Source organism: Macaca nemestrina, chromosome 19 (genome assembly GCF_043159975.1).
Source record: "Macaca nemestrina isolate mMacNem1 chromosome 19, mMacNem.hap1, whole genome shotgun sequence".
Taxonomy (NCBI): Eukaryota; Metazoa; Chordata; class Mammalia; order Primates; family Cercopithecidae; genus Macaca; species Macaca nemestrina.
The window spans coordinates 14,383,590-14,403,807 of record NC_092143.1 but is presented as its reverse complement, the minus strand read 5'-3'; the positions used below and the strand labels follow the sequence as shown (position 1 = coordinate 14,403,807).

The 20,218-nt window shown below is 35.0% G+C and overlaps 1 long non-coding RNA gene across 2 annotated transcripts in view; it reads right to left on the bottom strand.

Moving 5' to 3' along the window:
- The window catches only part of LOC139360099 (uncharacterized), a 52,453-nt gene that overhangs the window by 19,666 nt on the left and 12,569 nt on the right, over positions 1–20,218 (bottom strand). Inside the window, exon 3 of one of the 2 annotated variants that reach the window (XR_011617208.1) lies at positions 19,493–19,843. The exons of the other annotated variant lie outside the window; for it this stretch is intronic. This is a non-coding gene — a long non-coding RNA (uncharacterized lncRNA). Of the gene's footprint in view, positions 1–19,492; positions 19,844–20,218 lie in introns of those variants that run through there. 2 annotated transcript variants of the gene reach the window in all.

Sequence of the window (20,218 nt, the reverse complement as noted above, 5' to 3'; positions counted from 1 at the left end):
TGGGGTCCTTGCTGAGTTCCTGCCCTCAAGTGATCCGCCCACCTTGGCCTGCCAAAGTCCTGAGATTACAGGCATGAGCCACCACACTCAGCTCCAATGTTATAGCTAATTATGAAAAAAACCCAAACAATTGCCATTTTTAAGTCATTTCCAGTGTTAGAAACCAAGCTGTCAGGGTAGTTGCAGTCATGGGAGCAGGTAGCTAAACTTTTGTTGTTGTTGTTTTGTTTTTTGACTTGGGGTCTCACTCTGTACCAGACTAGAGTGCAGTGGCATGATCTCGGCTCACTGCAACCTCCACCTCCCAGGCTCAAGCGATTCTCCCACCTCAGTCGCTGAGTAGCTGGGACCACAGGTGTGTGCCACTATGCCCGGCTAATTTTTTGTATTTTTGGTAGAGATGAGGTTTCACTATGTTGCCCAGGCTGGTCTCAAACTCCTGAGATCAAGCAATCCACCCGCGTCAACCTCCCAAAGTACTGGGATTACAAACTGTGCCATTGCGCCCAGTCTAGGTAAAAGTATTACACACCTTTTAGCAACATCTAAAATACCTCAGTGAAGCCTAATTCCAGCTGATTTTAAGTCTAAAAATCATAATTCAGTTACAAAATTTTTATTATCTGTAAAGGTCACCATCATCCAGCAGAGAAATGGTTGAAATTATAATAAAATGTGAGATGTTTGGAGAAGGCAGACTATTTTCTATAGCAAGAAATGCAGTCTTTATTGATGGTGTTTACTGCCAACTGCTTAAGCGTCTCTTCTTTCCAGAATTTATATAGAACAGATTTTTAGCTCTACTCTGGGATCTTCCTTACTTGCCAAAGAGACATTCGAAATATTGAAAATAATTGTCATTTTGAAAGGTGAAAATGTTAAATCTGAATGTAAAGGACATTGCAGCTGTTACAAATGTTGGTATAGCATCTGGCAAAGGCAGCAACAGAGGTTTGCATTTTAATTCAAATGCATGGAAAGAAAATCAAAAAAGGAATGTCTGTTCATAAGTCTTGTGAAAGCATAGAAACTGTTCTGCCTGACAGAGAGAATAATTTTCAAAGCCCCTAGAAGTGTTAACTAAGTGTAATGTCAAACCGTCAACAACTGCTTTCAAAAAATAAATTACCTCTAAGACCATGTGTATTTTTTCACACCTTCTAGTCCCCTGTTACCAATTAGTTAATACTTGCTTTGACAGAAAAATGATGATTCTCAATAATCTAAGACTTCAGATGTAGTGTGAATAACTTTAATAATGCTCTTACAGGAGAAAATTTCTCATAAAGCCTCACTATATCAAATCCTAATTTAGAGAAATGTGGCAAGCTGCAAAGTGCTCTCAAGTTAATGTGTAAATGTTTATTGGATTCTCATTTCTTGTCAGGTTCATGTTTCACTTATGTATCTATCCTCTCTCAGGGACACATTTCCTAAAGGAATTTATATTGTTTTTATTGATCACCATAGAAAATTAAAGTTATATTCAGCAAGAATAAAATATATCATTCTTGAATTGCTAAACACTTTGGGCTTTGATACACATGAGAAACAGTTATCAGAAAATGAGGTCACATTTTCGTGTATCTGAAAGAAATATTTGTATGAAGATGTTGGAGAAGTGGGCAAAGGAATGATAACAATTATATGTAAGTCAAGCAAACAAACTAAAGAACTTTCAGACTAAATAGGAAGACAACTATGTCTTAGGCAGCAAGCAAGGAAAATTTAATGGATAAAAGTGCTGAGATGATTCTAAGGAATTGCACTGGAATCAGAATAAGATAGCTGTGTCAGAGTCGCATCTTAGCAAAACTCCAAGTTTGTTATCTTTTCTCTTTGTAATACTCCTCCTCTACTTTCAGTGACACCTCTTTTATGTCAGTCTCTGACCCCAGCCCTAGGATACTGAGAACATGGCACAACACCACAACACCCGTGTCTGCCTCTGTGTATTTCTTCCCTTTCCTTCATCTTCCTTCGATCAAATATTATTAGTCCTGTAGTTCACTAATTCTACCATCTGTCATAGATGATGGTTTTTGATATAAAATGAAACTCTATTTATTTTATGATACATACCTGGCACCATGCCTGGAAAAACATGCATTTTAAAAAATTCTTTCAATAATTTTCTCCCTACTCAGGAACAGCTGGTCTAATAATTTTATTAAACCTATGTCAAACTATGTCATGTCTCTGCTCAAAACCCTCCAGTGGATTTCTATCTTACCCAGATTTGATCCTATAGTTCTGGCAATATTAAAATAATCAGCTAGGCATAGTGGTGCACGCCTGTGGTCCCAGTTACTCAGGGTGCTGAGGCTGGAGGATCACTTGAGCCCAGGAGATTAAATCCAGCTTGGGCAACATTGCAAGACCCCTCATCTCTCTCTCTCAATCTCTCTCTCTCTCCACACACAAACACATACACACACACACACACACACAGAGAGACACAAGATCCTACATAAGCACTTGTAAGATGAGTTTTCTCTTTCTACTCTGCTTTTGAAATGCGAAAATTTCCCTGACTCCTTTGTGGGACTTGTGAAAGGGATGCTTCATTTACTCAACTTGCAGCTCTCAGCCCCTTGCAGGGTGGGGAGCATGCAGGTGAGCAGTTTCAGGGACTGAGATGAATGCTCTGGGCACTGGCAGAAGCAGAACTCCATGCAACCCTGCGGCAGCATCTCCGGGGGTATCCGTGACCCTCCAGAGCCCAAGAGGGCATGTGTTAACAGTGCCCTATTTTAGCTTTGCAGTCCATGGATGGATTTAGTGTTTAACAGCTCAGTGTGACAGCCCTCTGTATCCTGAGCTCTTGTTCAGAATCCGGGAAGAACCAGGTCACACAAATGAATTGAAGATGGTAAATGTGGGGGATTTCATTGCCGGCAAAAGTGGTTTTCAGCAGGATGGAGAGCTGGAAAGGGGGTGGAATGGGAAGGTGTTCTTCTGCAGGAGTTTGGCGGCCCGGACCAGGCTCCTCTCCGAGGTCCCACCATCAAGCTTTCCCTCCGAAGTCAAGCTGCTTCTCTCCAATGTCAAGTTGCTGCTTCTTTTCTTTCCTTCTTTGTCATTGCTCTGCCAGTGGAGCCTGGGGATTTTATTGGTACAGGATGGGGGCCAGGAAGGGCCAAGGTGGTTTTGGAAAAGGCAACATTGGAGCGGGAAAACAGGGATGCAAAGTTTTCATTTGGGGCTGTGGGTCAAGGCTTGAAGGTGGGGCCCTCACTGGGGACCACCCTCTTCTACCCAGTATTTCCCTGCCTCCTGTCTAAATTACTTTTGTTCTCTGACTTTACATCCTTTAGCCTCAAATCCAGCAACACTGGCTTCCTAGTTGTTGGTCCTTAAAACTCTGGGACAGCTCTAACTCAGAACCTTCACATTTGCTCTTCCTTTTTCCTGGAATGTTTTCCTCAGTTATGATGCATGGTTGAGACCCTTACCTTCTTCAGGCATTTACTCTATCTTTTTAAAGAACTCTTTTCTGGTCATGTTATCTAAAATAACTTTCCCCAGGTTTCCATTGTCTGCTTTTTCCCCTCTTAGATCTTACTAATATCCAGCATATTATGTTTTATGTATTTTTCTCATTTTTCTTTATCTTTACATGAGAATGTAGGTTGCATGAGGGCAGGGATTTTTCTTTCTGTTGCATACTATTTAACCTCAAGTGCTTAAACAGTGCCTAGTGCATAGCATACAACTAACAAATTTGCCTACTGTAGGCAAGTGAATATAGCCCATAAAACAGGCATTAAAAACTGGACTTTTATAAATTTTAAAGAAAGGAGGAACAGAGAATTTATCCAGATCCAGGAATAGAACCTATGGCTTTCTAGTTTTCATAGCAAACCAGTGTTAGAGTTCTGTAATCATTGGGACTCTTTTAACAGACTGCCTTGGAGGGATTTTTTTGTCAATAGCATTTCATGTAACAGTTGGAGCTTCAGATGCTTTGCCAAATTAAAAAAAAAAATCATTTTCATTATTTCCCTCGACTCTCACCAATAGGGTGTGCTTTTCACTTCCAATAAAACTGGGGCTCAGATTTGTTTATGTCATTGAGATATTAAGAATTCATCTAAAGATCCAAACTGTAAGAGCTGAAGTCTTCACTCATGTCCTTAAAATAAGAAAAAGGCAGAAAAAAACTAAAGTTCAATGATTTTTCTTTGGTATATCTGAAAACTGAGGTCATAGGACAATAACCACCCCTTACCCCAAATCTGGAGAGACAGGCAAATCCAGACTTACCTGGAGCAGAATCCAGTGAGCCATAAAGTGCTGGGAACACTTAAATGGTAATTTTGACAAATTGCTGGAGGCTGAGTATAGAATAGCATGAGAATGAGAAATTTCTAGGGGTCATAGTCTTAAGTCTCAAGGGCACCCCCACATTTTTTAAAGGTTTTATTTCAAGGACACCCACCAGCTTCTCATGGTGAGGAGCCCAAAAGAATAACCATTGTGAAATATTCCCTCCACCTTCTCCATGACAAAGTCGTGCTCTACAAGGTAAAATATTTTGCATGAAATACGTATTACATGTAGGAGAGGGCATTTCCTCTAACTAACACCTTCACATTTGTGAAGGTCACAGCCCAAGAACTCTGACCAATTTAACGACTGAGGTTCAATCATAATTTTATAGGATGCTTCACCAATACTGCACCTTACAAAGAGGACTCCACAAACAGGTCTTACACAAACAGGACTCCAGTATAACAGTGGATGATAGCTGAAAAAGTTGTAAATTGTACATAAGAGGTTGTTAGTAAAAGCCAAAGGCAATAAGGGAGGCAAAAACAACAAACGAAGAAATTGAGGCGTCTGACACCCACAGCTACAACAAATGTTAAACATAGCCACACTCAACAAGATTAATCTAAAACTTAACCCTGAAGCCAAATTTATCCCAGTTACTATCAACTGATGTATCATGCCTGCCTTTAAACATAAAAGGTATGCTATAATACAAAAGTTAGCAGTTTTAAGAGAAAAAGCAAGCATCAAAGCTAAACTCAGAAACAGCACAGATTTTGGAAGGATCAGACATGGAATTTAAAATAACTATGGTTAATATATGAAGAACTCTAATAGAAAAAGTAGAAAACATGTAAGAACAGATAAGTAATATAAGCACACCCTAAGAAATAATCTAAAGGAAATGTTAGATATCACAATGTAACAAAAATTTTAAAATGCCTTTGATTGGTTTATCAGAAAATGCTACACAGCCAACTAAAGAATCAGTGAGCTTTAAGAAATGTTTATAGAAACTTCCAAAACAGAAATGCAAAGAGAAAAAAAAAAGGAATGAAAATAATAAAAAGGAACAGAATATCCAAGAACTGTGAGATAATTTCAAAAGTGTAACACACATGCATTTGTAATACTGGAATGTGAAGAAAGAGAGGATGGAGCAAATGAAAGTCATTATGGTTGAAAGTATTCCAAAATTAATGGCAGGCACAAAAGCATAGGGCCAGGAAGTTTAGAGAGCATGAGGCAGGATAAATACAAAAAAGTCTCTACCTAGAAATATCAGGTTCAAACTGCATAAAACCTAAGAGAAATCTTGAAAGAAGCTGGGGGGTGGGGGAGGTGAAGTGGGACACCTTATCTGTACTGAAACAATGAACAGAATCACAAGAGATTTCTGGTTAGGAATTATTCAAGCAAGAGGAGAGCAAAGTATTGAAAGTATTGAAAGAAAAAAAATCAACCTGGAATTCTATATTCAGCAAAAATCATCTCTGAAAAGTTAAATAGAAATGAAACTTTCTCAAAAAACAAAAACTGAGTGACTTTATCCCCAGCAGATGTAATCTACAAGAAATGTCAAAAGAAGATATTTATAAGTCAATAAAACTGAAAAATAAACTTGAGATGGAAGAAAAATGCTATATAGATCAGAAACTTGGATCTCCATGAAGAAAGTAAAAGTGACGTTAACAGAAAATAAAGCTTAAAAATGTATTTCTTTTTGTTTTTTTCTGTTTGTTTTTTTTTTCCTCAAACTCCTGGGCTCCAGTGATCCTCTCACATTAGTCTCCTGTATTACTCAGGGTTCTGGGGAACAGAACTAATAGGATGTATGCATATAATTCTCTCTTGCACATTTTTCTTCCTGATTTATATTTGCTGGCAGCTGATTAGATTGTGCCCACCCAGATTAAGTGTAGGTCTGCCTTTCCCAGCCCACTGACTCAAATATTAATCTCTTTTGGCAACACCCTCACAGACACACCCAGGATCAATACTTTGCATCCTTCAATCCAATCAAGCTGACACTCAGTATTAACCATCACACCTCCCTAGTAGCTTGGACTACAGGTGTGCACCACCACAATCAGCTAATTTTTTTGATTTGTTGTTGTTGTTGTTGTTAAAACGGGGTCTTGCTATGTTGCCTAGTTTGGTCTTAAACTCCTAACTTCTAGTAATTCTTCCTGCTTAACCTCCCAAAGCACTGTGATTTCCAGTGTGAGCCACTGTACCTTGCCTTTCTTTTATTTTTTAATTAATAACTGTTTTGGTAAAAAATAATAACAAAATCCCCGATGTTTCCACTTCATAATTTTCTGTCCACTGACCTCACCCTACCCCTTGCCTGTAAATCTCCACTCCACATGTTCTTACAATCTTAACAAGTGTTGTGAATGACTTCTTTAAACAGCCATCTCCAACCGGGAACCAAGCTCTCACTAGGAACCTGAATTGGCCGACGCCTGGATCTGGAACTTCCCAACTACAAAGCTATGAGAAATAAACGTCTGTTGTTTAAACTTCCCAGTCTGTGGTATTTTCTTATGGTAGCGTGAACAGAATAAGACAAGGCACCAGCAATTTTTAAAATCCCCAGGTGGTTCTAACATGTAGCCACGATTGAGTAAGACTGCTTTACTGTTTCTCATTGCGAAAATAATACAAAAGCCAAATAAAACAAGAAGCTATTCCTTGCATCCTTACACATTTTTAATTGTCTTTCTATTTCTGCCTTTTCTTTCCTCAAATATTTCTTGCTGTGTCTTCATTTTCTCACATTCTACTCATCCCTTGATGCACTCCAACCTGACATCTGTCACTTTTACTTTCACAAAAGACTTAAATGTCCTCCACAACACAACAGCAGAAATACTCCAGTTCTTCTATGTAACACTTCCCCCATTTTCACAATCTTGAACTAATGCTTTTCCTTTCCCTTGTTCACCTCTTCTGTTTTATTTTATCACTTCCATTTTTCTTTCTTTTATTTTCACTGATTATTTTGCTTTATCATTTTCATAATTTCATAAAATCATAAAATACGTGAAAATAATTCTCTTGGGACATATATAGTCTCACTGATCAGGAAAAAATGTTAAGATTTTGTCACAAATACCTCCTGTTTTATTTTTAAATAAATATTAGAGTTAAAGCTGAAGTTTACTTTGATATCTAATGCAAGATACCTTCCATTTTCTCTTTTCCTAGAGGCATTGCCTATCATGAATTTTGCATCAAATATTCAGCCTTACATTTGCAAGTTCACATACGTAAGTGAACTTATTCACATGTGTGCGTGCGTACACTTTTTGGTATTATTTGCCTACCTTAAAAGGTTTTCAACTTATGAATAACAAGGGCTGACCTTAACTCACTCTGAACTCACTCTGCCTCCTGCCAACTTTTATTCTTTTGTCCAATAATTATTAGCTAAGTTTAGAAATGTTTTTCCCCTTAAACTAGCGAAACACAGAGAAAATGTTTCCTGTCCAGCCTACTGATGGAGACTTCCCCTCCTTACAAAACAATCCCAGATATAAATCATCCAGTCCGTAACTTATCCTCTGTCCCTATAAATATCTAGTATGGACCACTCAGCTGAGACGCTCTGATCTTAGGATGAAAGGTGCTTTCTCCTTTGCAGTAGCCTGAATAAAATCAGTCTCCTTACTTGTCTGGTTTTGTGGTTCACAGCATCATATTGAACATGGATTTATCTGCCTATTTATCTGCCTATTAGTATTACACTATACTAATACTAAAGAGAATTAGTATCATAAACAAATTCATACCATTTAAGCCTAAATGAAGTATCTGGTATGTATTAATTATTTTTTTAAAAAAATATTAAAAATTATTTCTAAGAATATTTAAGCATGAGACTAATTCATTTATATACTCACTATGTTATTGATGAGTAATTACATTACACTCATTTGTTTTGCAGACAGTGCTGCAATGCTTGCTTGTAAATGTCTCCATGTGCCTATATATTAGTGTCTCCTAGTTTACACTAATGATAATAATAAAAATAATAGTACCAGATTTTGAGTGCTTTGCATTTGGTTATTGATTTTATCCCTATAACATTTTTATAATACATGCCAGTATTATTTGTTTTGAAATTAGAAAACTAAGAAAAAAGGTTATACAATTTTTCCAAAGAGAAACACAATATTTTCAGTTACCAGTATATATATATTTTCAACTATGCTGTATAGCAGCAATTGCTTTCCAAGGTGGCTGTTCTATTGTACTTTCATCATTGGTGTTTGAGAGTGCCTATTTCTCCAAATCTTCATTATATATTATTGTTAGACTTTTGAATTTTACCCAGTGTCATGGGAAATAAATGAGATTTTATTGTTTCCATTTGATTTATTCTGGTTAATGGGGAATTTTGTCCCCATTCACTTCGTGTGTATGTGAATTGTTTACACTATTCTTTGCCAGGTTTCTTATTTAGTTGTTTGCATTTTCCTCATTGATTTCTAGGCATTCTTTAAATATTCATAGCCATTAATGCTTTGTGCAATAAATAGATTGTACTTATAATTTTGTTTTTATTTCTTTGCTTACACAGAAAGTTTTTACATTTGGATGTATTCAAATGAAGCATTGTTTTACTTTTTAAATTTTATATTTATGTCTTCCTTAACAAAGTCATCTTTTCATATGTTGGCTATAGTGAATAATGATGAAATAAACATGGAAGTGCAGATATCTCTTTAACTTACCAATTTTAATTCCTTTGGGTATATACCCAGAGGTGGCATTGCTGGATTATATGGTAATTCTATTTTTAGTTTTTAAAGAGAGAGCTGCACTTCCATGTTTATTTTAGCTTTATTCACGATATCCAAGATATGGAAGCAACCTAAGTGTCCATCAATGGATGAATAAAGAAAATATGGTATAAATGCCCAATGGAATACTATACAGTCTTAAAAAGAGAAAAACTATCTCATTTGTGGCAACATAGATGGCACAACACAACAGTAGAGTAAGACATTTTGAGAGAGTAAAAGAGATAAAATTTATATAACTTTTATTACAGTATATAGTTATATTGTTCTATTTTATTATTAGTTGTTAATCTTACTGTGTCTAATTTACAAATTAAAATTTATATTAGGTGTATATGTATAGGAAAAAATCACAGCATATATAAGGTTCTGTACTATCTGCAGTTTCAGGCATTGACTGGGGGACTTTAAACCTATTCCTCACAGATAAGGTGGACTACTGTACAAGCAATCTACTGGAAAAACTCCCAAAAAGATCTTTCTCAATTTTGTAGATAGATTCTTTGTTTTCATTTAGGTTGATGATAATTCACATATTTTACACCTACCTCTTAGGTGTAAAAGAAAGACAGACAGGATGTGTGGCAAACTGAGGGTCAATATAGGACTTTATACATAAGATAAGCTGTGTGCTTTCTTTCTCACAATTTTCTATCAAGTAACCACCAGATGGAGTGTTTGGGATTGCAGCAAAAGCTACTCATATTAATTAAGCTTCTATTATAATTACAGGGAGAAAAAAAGAGCAGATTTGGGTGCTAACCCACAGAGTTTTGCCAGATAGAGTTGGAAGCAAAGCACAACTGAATTATCATGTTGTAATTTTATTTCTCACATACTTTTTTTTTTATCAGATTGAACATGCTTTATTCTATTCTTAATTTGCCATAATTTTAAGTCAAAAATAAGTATCTAGATATCGAAATTTTGATCTATTGGAATGTGCATTTTCCTTTATTCTGTTAATATGGCAAATCATAGTAATTGATTTTTAAATGATAAAGTAAACTAGTATTGCTGGAATAAACCTAGAATGACACTTATGTTCCAATTTATACATTTTTTTCTTCTATTTAAAAAAGCTTAGATCCATATTTTCAGCTCCAAGTTTAATTTATTGTGTTACTCAGGTTTAGAATTTCCATTTGGTAGTTTTCATAGCATAGAAGTTAGTGTATTTCTTTATCAGATCATCTGATTTCTGGCATATATAAGTCATACGCATTTTAAGATCTGTGTCTGATAATTCTGATATCTGAACCTACTATGGATATGTTATATGGTCTGTTTTTTGCTCTGTTTTCAGTCCTGCGGTCTTACTTCCTGGTAAGATGGGTAATATTTGAATGCTGGACATTAAATATGAAAAATTGTCTGACTTCATTTTATTCCTAAGAGGGATGTAAATAGAGTTAAAGTGCTCTAAAATTCTTGTACTTTCTGAAAAATGCTAATAGGAGAACATTATATTAGACTTTAATAAATCACGGAGGTATGTTGCACTCTGTAGGGCAACCATCAAAAGAATAACGAAAGATGTAAAACTAACAAGCTAAAATAGAGACACAAAATAGAACTTTACAACTATTTAAATTATTCAGTTATTTCTCTCCTTAATAGAAGTGGTATACTAAGAAGGAAGCAAGAACTTTTCACCTAGTCTTGATAAAATTTTATGAAGAATACAACATTCTACTTGTCTATGTTTCTAATATTTTAAATTGCAGTTTGCGAAATAAAATTTAAATATATTTTTTATTTTCCCATGGATTCATAACCGACAATGTGAGAATTTTTAGTGTTTTGTCAAAATGGTTAAAGGTCCCTGAACGGTCAATTGTATATTCTTCTTTGGTTTTTAAGATCACTCTGCACAGTTTCGGTTTGCACAGTTGTTTTTATAGTCCTGCTCTAACATGCAGAGTGAGATCTAGCCTGTATGAGCAAAACTTCTCTCTGTAAATGGAAGTGTCAGGGAAAATGGAACGGTTAGGTTCTACAAGCATGTGTCTGTCGTTCATGTTTCATGAGGTATCAGGTATGGGAGCTAAGCATGTCCATTGTGTGAGTTCAGCTCAGCAACAAAGCATATGTATCCCTGTCATATTAAAGATTTTCCCCAAAATAAGCTAGTGACTTCAAGAAATTAGTCAGTGTTATTAACCATGTTTTCAAAACAAGAAGATGGTATTGATAACAAAGTGACAATTTAGAAATATTTTAAGCCTAGGTAGCAAATTCCTGCAGCGATTTCAAATTCTAAACTCCAATTTAAAAATTTGGTGGTGATATAAAAGTGTATTAATATAAAAAGCTACAAAACAATGGCTTACAGTCATAAATATAATAAACATTTCTAGAAAATGAGACCAGGTTACATTGGGTAAGAACTTCAGTGCTGCCCTGAAAAATGTGTGCTTAACTGTGAGAAACATGCTAAAAATATTTGTGATACTGCTTCTTAATATATTCATAGCTAATACTTTATACAGCTTACTTTGTGTCAGCTACTACTCTAAGGTCTCCCTATGTATTAACTAATTTTATTCTCACATTTACCAGGTATTATTTTCAATCCCATATTACAGATGAGGAATCTAAGGAACAGAGAGACTATTTGCCCAAATACATAACAATAAGAAAACAGCAACATGGAAACTTAAACCAAGGTTGTCTGGCGTAGTGTATGTTTTCTCTCTTTGTACAATATCACAGCATTATACACAATAAACTATGCTACGACACCATTACTCCTCTCCAGCAGATGATCTCACATCATTTTCAGAAGATGTTTTATAATTGGAGATTGTATGATAAGTACAGGAAATTATGATAGTTGAAAAAATCTAGGTTTTATATGAGTTTAAGGATTATAGTTTTTATATTAAAATAAAAATCAATTGATCTGGTAAGACAGATTTATTGTAGTAATACCACAAGAATAAAAAATAAAAAATAAAAAATAAAATTCCTAATTTTTAGTTCTAGCTTTTGTTCAGTAATTATACTGAAATAAAAATGTTAGTGTTAAATATTTTTCAATATTTTCAATATGTGAATGAACACAATTACAATTATTTTACCAGGTTTTTACTTATTATGATTTACATGTTTTCTCCATTTTCTACTAGTCATTATTATTTCCCCTTACTACTTCTTCTTCTTCTTCTTCTTCTTCTTCTTCTTCTTCTTCTTCTTCTTCTTCTTCTTCTTCTTCTTCTTCTTCTTCTTCCTCTTCTTATTGAGATGGAAACTTACTCTGTCACTGAGGCTTGTGTGCAGTGACACTGTCTTGGCTCACTGCAACCTCCACCTCCCAGGTTCAAGCAACTCTCCTGCCTCAGTCACCTGAGTAGGTGAGATGCACACCACCATGCCCAGATAATTTTTGTATCTTCAGTAGAGACAGGGCTTCTCCATGTTGGCCAGGCTGGTCTTGAACTCCTGACCTCAAGTGATCCACCTGCTTCCGCCTCCCAAAGTGCTGGGATTACAGGCATGAGCCATCATGTCAGGCCAGTCCTTTTATTTTCTTCTAGTTTCTAGCTTGAATGCCCGCGATTGAAAATAAAATTCAAAAATAATTAAGGGAATTATTACATTAATTTTTGTTAGAGTTTGAGTCTACTTTTTGTCTATAATTTATTTGTTTTGTAGTTTTATCATGGGGATCAATGAGTATTCCCATTTTTATTCAGGAACCATGAAATATTCACATTTATTTTCTATTTACAATACTTATCAATGGCTCAGTGTAGTATTTCTGCACAGATGGTAGCAATGTAGTCTATGAACTCAACATGTAGCAACAGTTATTTAATAGTAATTGTGAAAACTAGCTTATGTTTTTAAATTTTGAGACTAATAGATATCTTTCTTATACATCTTTTTATATAGTGCCCAGTCTCTTCAGTTACATAACTATGGTTAGTGTTCTAATGGGAGAAAATAACCTGCATAAATCAAAACAAGATATTATTTAAGAATAACTATAACTGATTATAAAATAAAAGAAATTCAAATAATCCAGGCAAACATGATGGTGGTCATTCTAGCAGGGAAATTCTAGAGAAGAGTGAGTTCAAAAAATACTTCAGCCATTCTACATATATTTTAAATTTTAAAATCTTAGAACACAAAGTATAAATAACAGATGCTAAATATGTTTGCATTGATACGTATTTTTAATATTATTCCTTGGAAGTCATTTTGCTCACTCTTGTATAGTTTACTCCCTACCCAAGATTCATTAAAAAAACTTCTTAAATTTTATAGTCAGTGGTGGACATCTCTAGCAAAAAAGTTATTTGATTAAGCAGTTGGCTTTTATATGTATATAATTTTATATTCCATCTATCTACTTGTCAAGGATCTGTAATAAAGAAATGGACTAGCAATGGACTCATTTAATTGATAAATGACCTGCTGGCTCATCTTGAAGATTTTTTACACACACACACACACAAGCACACACACACTCACACACACACTTCATTCTGTTTCTCTGAAGCACTTCAACTAATAGATGGTTTCATTTAATATTTAACTTTTATATTCTATAATATTTAATGCACTGGAATATGGGCATAACTTGCTGCACAGGATTTCTTCTGACACATTATTTTGAATGTAGCTCTATAGCCAGGATAGAGCCTCTAAAATGTATTCTTTCCTGAACTACAAAGTGCCAATTTACAGAAAGTGTGTGATATATGGGAACAATCATAACCATTACTGAAATGCAGATTAACATCGAAGAAGAGAAAGTTATTTACTTTCTATCATCTAGTTCAGCAAAATGAAATTCAATTGTGCTTATTACCTTTAGGTAAAAATCATACTGGATTAATGACTGATTTAAGATTTCAGCATTGACAAATGAGACAGATACAGAAATGTATTTAAGCAAAGTGAACAGTATTCCCTCTTAAAATTCAAATACATTTAGTTTTTAAAAGATGCTGGCTTGCCATCTGTTTTCATCTGTTGAGGAAATATTAATGCTTCCTAATCTAAATAAGCATCATAGACATTTAATATGAAGAAATGAGATACGCCCACTGCCTTTCAAAATTAGAAAAGATGAGGCTCTAGACTAAGACCCTGCTGCCTAATCACACATTCTCTGATGAATGGGCAGTGTCATTCCTGGATTACTAATGTTAATGAGCCATTTGTAGTTGCTCACTTGAACTAAGACTCAAAACGGGTCAAATTCTTCTAGACTATTTAGAAAGTGACCAAATTATGCAGTTGTCTGTTTGTTTTTTTCATTTTATAACATTTTGATTTTTCAAAATATACTGTGTGAAAATAATGTTGTATGTCATATTTATACATACTTAAACAGAAACTAGGAAGATTATGTTTCCACTTTCATTTTAAATACCCCTATTTTATTAGAGAGGTAGGGAAGAGAGAAAACTAGTCTAGTGTAGCAGTCCAATATTGACAAGTTCTAAAGTCACACACACACATGCTGTTCTTTCTCTTCTTTTCATTATCTTATCTATATCACTCTTCTTTTTTCCTCTTATTATAACATTATTAGTTTTGTCATGGAACAAATAGCCTTCGTGTCTTCTTTTTTTTTGGCCCAGAATTATTTAATTTCACTTTTTATGTGTGCTCAAGTATTCATCCCCCTCAAGCAATTACAAGTGCCACGTCAGCACAAAGTAATTACATACTTTTACATATTACTTGATAATTATTTCTGACATCACTAAGTACTTTCAAATATAAATGTGCAATGTTGCTAGAATTCAGGATGACAAACCATTTAAATACGTATCTGAAAGAGAATAAACCCACATTGGAAAGCATTTGTATTCTATTTTCTTAATTTGCACATCAAAAGGGAGTAAGTGCATGTGTAGCTAATAGGATTTACTGAACAAAAAATGATTGTTCACAGTAAGTGGTCTTGAGTTTTCCAAAGAAGAGCAATATTAACTGTAGATACAACTTCTTGAAATCACAGAATGTTATCTCATTTTCATTGATTGATTCGTTTGAAAAATATTTATTGGATGTTTACCATTTCCTAGAAATAGTGCTAAATTCTGATGATACTTTGGGGAACAAAAGAAAACTTGGTTCCTATTCTTTTTTATTTTTTTGTCAGTCTGTTGGCATAAAGATTGGTCAAATACTCATACAAATAGATTATTAAAGTTGCAACTTTGTTAAGAAATACAAATGAGTGATACACAGTGACATAAACGCAATATTGAAATTTAACCTAGTCTTTGTTGAGGGAGAAGGCAGAACATTAACTACTTATTCAATATCTGAAGGATGACTAGGATATGAATTTCCGTGGAAATTCCAGGCAAAGACTTCGAGTTTGGAGAAAATGCAGGGAATACATATGGCAGGCTCACAGAAAGGAAGGCAGGGTCTGACACAAGATGCAAGAGACACATGCCCATTGTGGACCATACCAAATATTATGCTTGTTCAAAGAAGATTTTGGGGGCATATTTTTATGGTTTTAAGCATGCTAGAAATATGATCACCAGTTAGAGGCACAATGTCTCATGCCTGTAATCTCAGCACTCTGGGAGGCTGAGGTGAGTGGATCACTTGAGGTCAGGAGTTCAAGACCAGCCTGGTCAACAGAGTGAAACCTCATCTCTAGTAAAAACACAAAAATTAGCTGGGCATGGTGGCATGCACCTGTAGTATCAGCTACTCAGGAAGCTGAGGCAGGAGAGTTGCTTGAACCTAGGAGCTGGAAATTGCAGTGAGCCAAGATCGTGCTGCTGCACTTCAGCGTGGGCAACAGAACAAAACTCCATCAAAAAAAAAAAAAGAAAGAAGGAAGGAAGAGAGAGAGAAAGAGAGAGAGAGAGAGAAAGAGAAAGAGAGAGAGAAAGAGAGAGAGAGAGAGAAAGAGAAAGAGAGAGAGAAAGAGAGAAAGAAAGAAAGAAAGAAAGAAAGAAAGAAAGAAAGAAAGAAAGAAAGAAAGAAAGAAAGAAAGAAAGAGAGAGAGAGAGAGAGAAAGAAAGAAAGAAAGAAAGAAAGAAAGAAAAGAAAAGAAAGAGAAAGAGAGAAAGAAAAAAGGAGATGATCACCAGCCTGGGCAATGTAGAAAGACCTTATCTCTACCAGACAAAAATTAAAAATTAGCTGTACCTAATGGCATGCATCCGCAGTTCTAACTATTCAGGAGGCTAAAGCAGGAGTATCACTTGAAGCCAGGAATTGAGGCTCCAGTGATCTATGATTGCACCATTGCACTACAGCCTGACAGAGTGAAATCCTTTCTCAAAAATACAAAAGAAAAAAATAGGAAATATGATCAGAGGTGAAAGCACCTAGGTGGAAAACTAGGAAGCAATTTAAGAAGCTATTGCAATATTTCAGATGAGAGGCGTATCACTGTCTCATGCTTTCCTTCTAGACAATCCAGGGAAAGCCATTGACAAAATGAATTGGCCTCTTATGCTCCTAATCTTTTGATAGGAGCAGTTTCTAATTAATATTATGTTTTTCAAATATACATACTCAAATGATAATCTAGCTATTTTTAAAAATACTTTTAGTAATATTCTTTATGACATTCACTGTCATATGCTCCTGAAATTCTGTTTACATAAATTTAGTGTTTTTATTAAGCATTTGGAGTCTAAATACAGTTCCAATAGAAATAAGTCAATCAATAATCTATCCTTTTGCATCGTTATGTGTTTCATACAGGATTTTCAAGAAATATTTGTGACTTTCTATAACAATCCTCACAGTACATACACTTTTTTTCAAATAAAGGATTTTATCTAGTTCTTAATCTTTAAAAAGAAAATTATGTTACATAATACTGATGGAATTTTATAAAATTTAGTAGCTTTAAAAAATAGAATATATAGCTTGGAATAGAAAGTTAAATGCTAAAAACATTTATTCTTCAAACAGTAAACTGAAGATAGGACATTGGCCCAGATTGTCCCCTAGGGACCATGTTGTGTTTATCAATAATTTATACCTTTTTATTATTTCTGAGCCTATTTAACATTCACCTGCTGACCATTTGCTGATTCATTCACCTATTCCCCTAGGAACCATTCTATTCCAATATGAAGCAAAAGGCAATGGAAAACAAGAGTTTTTTAAAAGTCACTAGAGAGATTTAAATTTTGGGTCAAAGCATGAGAAGTTGAGCATTCGTGAAATAAAATTAAAGAGATAGGGTTGTGCTGGTTTAATAACAAAAAAGGTAAAAAAAAAAAAAAAAAGGAAAATACAGTGTAACATAGACTGGCCCCCTTTCTCACAAAGCCTGCCATGGAACTTACTGAGAGTAGGACTGAGCCAGAATTAGAAAGCACTGTAGACCTAGATTACCTTTATTTGTGTAAGTACTGAGCAGCTCTGTTGTTGGCTTAGATGTTTTATCATTTAGATTTTAAACTGGATAGTTCATGCATTTTCTTCTTCTTTCTTTGATAGTTCATATGTAGCTTTATTCATAAGAGGCAAAATTCAGCCAGGTGCAGTGGTTCACGCAGGCAATCCCAGTACTTTGGGAGGCCGAGGTGGGTGGATCACGAGGTCAGGAGTTGGAGACCAGCCTGACAACATGTGAAACCCCGTCTCTACTAAAAATACAAAAATTAGCCGGGAGTGGTGGCACGCGCCTGTAATCCCAGTTACTCAGGAGGCTGAGGCAGGAGAAAAGCTTGAACCCGGGAGGCGGAGGTTGCAGTGAGCCAAGATCACGCCACTGCACTTCATCCTGGGTGACAGAGCTAGAATCCATCTCAAAAAAAAAAAGCCAAAATATCTTACAACAGGTCAATGTTGAACAGACTCAGCAATAAAAAGGAATAAACTAACGATAAGCACAACGTGGATGTATCTCAATGGTATTGTGCTGAGTGAAAAAAAATCAATCCCCAAAGATCACATACTAGATGATTCCATTTATGTAACTTTCTTGAAATAGCAAAGTTAGAGAGAGGCAAGTTATATTTAACTGAATGTATTTGAAATATTACTCTATTAACACGAAATTTGTATTTAAAAATGTAATGAGTTGCTTTGCATTCTTTTTCATAGTAAGTCTTCAAGGTGCATTTTGTATTTTATATGCATGGTAATTCAAATTTGGATTTACTACATTTTCATTATTTATTTATTTTATTGCATATATATAAGGTATATAGAATAAGGTTTTGGTATACATATACATAGTGAAATAATTAGTCAAGCAAATTAGTCAGCAAATTCCTCACCTTCCATAGTTAACATTACTTTCTCTTTTGAGGAAATGGGACTCAAGGTCTACACTCAGCAAATTTTCATTATGCTTCACAATATTATTAAGTTACAGTCCTCATGCAGTACATTAGGTCCCTCAGTTTACTCATTCTATATAACTGCAAACTTACACATTTTGACCTACTTCTCCTCATTTCCTTCTCCTCCCTGCTTCTGGTTATACCACTGCTCTATCTATTTTATTTTCTGTTTCTATGTATTCAGCTTATTTTTAGACTCCAAATATGAATGAGATCATGCCATATTTGTCTTTCTGAGATCATGCAGTATTTGGCCTCTTTCACTTAGCATAATGTCTATCAATTTCAGCTGTGTTGTCACCAATGGCAGTATTTTTTTCTTTTGTACAGCTGAATAATGTTTCATTATATATGTGTACCACAATTTATGTCCTCATTCATCAATGAACATGCAGGTTAGTTCTGTACCTTGGCTGTTGTGAATGATGTTAGAAAGAACATGGGACTGTAGCGATCTCTACAGAATGCTGGTTTCATTTCCTTCAGGTACATAGCCAGCAGAGGGGTTTCTGGGTCGTATGGTAGTTCTATTTTCGATTGTGTGAGGCACTTCCATACAGTTTTTCATAATAACATAATTTACATTTCTGTCCACAGCATACAAGGAGTCCCTTTTCTCAACGCCCTTGCTCACTACATCTTACCTCTTGTCTTTTTGTAACAGCCATTCTAATAGATGTGATGTGATATTTCATGGTGGTTATGATTTGTATTTTTCTGATGATTGATAGAGTTGAGCATTTTTTAAACATGCCTGTTGGTCATTTATATGACATCTTTGGAAATACGTCTATTCAGATCTTTGCCCATTTTCGAATGTTTGTTTGTTTTTGCTTTTTGCTATTGAGTTGTGCGAGTTCCTTATATATTTTTGTATTTAGTCCCTTGGTTAATGAGATATTTGATTCAGAAATGTTTTCCATCAATCCTTATGCTGCCTTTTTTGGATTGTTTTCTTTGTTGTGCAGACATATTTAGTTTAACTTTATCCTACTTGCTTACTTTTGCTTTTGTTGCCTGAGCTTTTGGTGTGGTGTGTCAGTCAAAAAAAATCATTGCCAACGCCAATATCAAGGAGCTTTCCAGCCAAGGAGTTTTATTCTGAGAGTTTTATGGTTTCAGGTCTACATTTAGGTCTTTAATCCTTATAATGTTGATTTTTGTGTATAGTGTAAGATAAGAGTCTCGTTTAATTATTTTGTATGTGGATATCCAGTTTTCTCAACACCATTTATTAAAGAGACTATCCTTATCTTCCAAGCCATATTTTGCTTTCCTTTACTTCACTATTGTAAACCAAGCTATTTTCATACCAATGTACATGTAAGTAATCCTTCAGCTTTACAATCTGGAGAAACACAAGTTGTTGATGTTCATTACTCCTCTGCCACCTGCGTTTTCAGGGAGAGGTTCTGCCAGCTCACTGAGGTTTAATTCTTGCTGCGTGTAGAACTTCTGAGATTTAAAAAAATATGTGAATAACTTTGCGAACCGTGATAAAATGTTTATTGATTCAAATGAAAATATTTCTCAGTGTTCACTACAGGTTGAACCTACTGTTAGATACTTCATAAAAATGAATGTAATTGATTTTTACACATGCACAGGAGATTAATATTTGCCCCTTTCATTTTATTTATTCATTCTCATGAATAAATGAGAAACTGAGACTCAGATAAATTAAATTGCATTTGTGGGGTAAAAGATAGGGTGAATTTTAAAAGCAGAGATTTCAACCCATGATTCTCTGACTCTAAAATGAAAACTTATTATATTGCTTTTGGCTTCTGAATTAACCAAAATGATTATGGAATTCTTGAGTAAATGATT